Source organism: Artibeus jamaicensis, unplaced genomic scaffold, assembly GCF_021234435.1.
Source record: "Artibeus jamaicensis isolate MK-2021 breed Jamaican fruit bat unplaced genomic scaffold, CSHL_Jam_final contig_1873, whole genome shotgun sequence".
NCBI classification, from domain to species: domain Eukaryota; kingdom Metazoa; phylum Chordata; class Mammalia; order Chiroptera; family Phyllostomidae; genus Artibeus; species Artibeus jamaicensis.
Window position 1 is genome coordinate 2,462 of NW_026521381.1, and position 2,772 is coordinate 5,233.

General features: G+C 37.0%; 1 pseudogene; it reads right to left on the minus strand.

Annotated features, from left to right (window-relative positions):
- Window positions 1–1,387: 1,387 nt before the first annotated feature.
- Window positions 1,388–2,344, minus strand: LOC119043118 (olfactory receptor 7A17-like; annotated as a pseudogene).
- Window positions 2,345–2,772: the final 428 nt, after the last annotated feature.

The window sequence follows — 2,772 nt, forward strand, 5'->3', positions numbered from 1 at the left end:
ATATGTGTGATAATCAATTTTTGTTAGTGAGGACATCAGGCTGAAAAAAATACAGTACCAGACCAGTTATAAAACTCAATTGTATGTTAGAGTTGACATTATCAGGAAGAACAGCTAAGGATAGTGATGATGATGTAGGAAAAAATGACAGAATCAAAGTGACAGCTTTGTTTTCAAATTTTCTTCTGGGATAAAATTACATAAGTGCCCTTAGTTGCCAAGTGTAGTTCTTTTTTCCATGTCAGTAATATAACTCATGGCAATGCTTTCAGGAATATTATAGAAAATTTACTTGAGAAGTTAGATAGCATTTCAGAGAAAAATAGTTTTAATCAATCCAATTTACCTTATAAAATAAAGGGAAATGCCCAAATATTTCTCATCCAACTTTGGGAAAAACTTGGGGAGAGTAGGAAAATTTATTTTTTATTTTTTTTACAATAAGATTCCTTTAATGAGAATTAATAACAAAATTTTCCCACAGTAGGTTTTAATGTCTAAACTATTAGTAAGATTTCAGGTGCTTGAAACAAAATGTTTCTTTTTATTGTGTTTTGTAAAGAGTTTGAGTTATCAACCCTTACTTATCTGACAGATGTGCTAGAGGTCAGGGAAGATGCAGGTCTGCCACTCACTCTAAACATGAATAATGAGGTTACTTCTTGAGGAGAAATTCATTCTAGAATTTATGTTGTAAAGTTTAATTCTTTTAGAGCAATTTTCTAAGCCGAATTTTAGTGTTAATTAAAATGATATTTAGGTCATCTGAGTTAAATAGACTTTAAAACTCCAGGCATAAGAAAGAGAATTCCTGCCTGTAGAAATAGTCCCATGTACTATGAAAAAGGCATTAATTAGTGAAAGCACATCCACATTAGATATGGGGGGAATGCCCATTTAGGAAGTGAACCTTTTCTTTAGTTTCCTTGGAATTGAGAAAATAGGCTAAATTTTTGTATCTTGGCTAAACTTTTAGTCTCTTAGCAATCTTATTTATCCTAATGTAAATAGAGGGAAAAAATCACAACTATGGACATTGTCACCTGTACTTTTTAACAATACAAAAGATGTATTTGTTTTTCAAGATGGGGCTGGAGTAGGGAACTAAAACACAGCAAAGACTAAGTCTAGGACAGAGATGGGCCCTAGACTCTATCTATGAATGTTTCTCAGCAATGAACTCAAATTGAGAGTAGGAAAATTTAAAAATGAAAGACTGTCCATATATCAGACAGAGCAGGTAGCTCAGTCAAGTGAGTTTTTAATTGTATACAGACTTTCAAATCAAAGAACTGGAAATTCCAGGCATTAAATAGGAAGTGTGCTTTTTCAAATCGAATCAAAGAATAGCAATTTCTGGCTCTAATGTCTTCAACATTATGACCAGTCATGGGCCCAGGATGATTGGTCTTTTTATAGCTGCCATCCCAAAAAATCTTTTCAGAGCCCTCTTTATATCTTTGTTCCTCAGGCTGTAGATGAAGGGGTTCAGCATGGGTGTGACCACAGTGTACATCAGTGAAGCTGTTGCACTTGAGAGTGAGCTGTGGGTAGGAGCAGAGCTAACATACACTCCTGTACTTGTGCAATAAAATAAGGAGACAACCGAGAGGTGAGACGCACAAGTGGAAAATGCTTTATACTTTCCCTGAATTGAGACATTCCATGTATGGAGAACAGTATCTTAGAGTAAGAATAAATGATCCCAGCCTGGGGACCACCACCCAGCAGACCAACTCCAAGATACATCACCATGTCATTAAGAAAAGTATCATGACAGGCAAGTTAGACAACCTGTTTGAATTCACAAAAAAAGTGGGTGATTTCCACATCTGGACAGAAGGACAGCTGCAACACCATTAAGCTTTCTAACAAGGAACTGAGGATACAAATGATCCAGGACATCAGCACCAGCAGTCCCCACAACTAGGAGGTTCATGATGACTGTATAGTGCAGAGGATGACAGATGGCCACAAATCGGTCATAGGCCATCACAGTCAAGAGAAAGACATCCAACCCTGCAAAGAGTAGGAAAAAATACATCTGGGTGATGCAGCCTGCATAGGTGATGGCTTTGCTCTATGTCTGGATGTTCACCAGCATCTTCAGGCCAGTGGTGGAGGTGAAACAGATGTCCACCAAGAACAGGTTGGAGAGGAAGAAGTACATGGGGGTGTGGAGGTAGGGGTCTGAGCTGACAGCCAGGATGATGAACAGGTTTCCCAACACAGTGATCAAGTACATGGAGAGGAACAGGCCAAATAGGAAGGGCTGCAGTTCTGGTTCCTCTGATAGTCCCAGGAGAAGAAACTCTGAAATTTGTGAATCATTGCCTTGTACCATGTGGTTGTGCTCACAACTAGGAAGAAAAATAAAATTACTAATTCTTACACATGTAGGTACTATCATAGTGAAATGCTGGAATTTATGTCTTTCAGTTAAGAAATTATACATTTATATTTATCTTGAGCATATAGTCTTTAAAGAATCTGATGTGACATCTCTGATTAGGAATCCTTGTCCCACACTCAATCTTATCCCCAAGAGGTCATGTACTATATAGTCATAATGCAAAAGTCTTTCATGCACTTGAGGAATTTATGTTGAGTACTGACCATCTTCTAGGGTAAGAGTATAGAATGTTGAGAAGCAAAGTTTTTCTACAATCCAATAATGGAGTAAGAATATAAATTAGCCAATATAAAATATATACTATGTCAGAGGATGATAGATGCTATAGAAGAAAGCAGGTGTAAAATAAAGTGGATGGG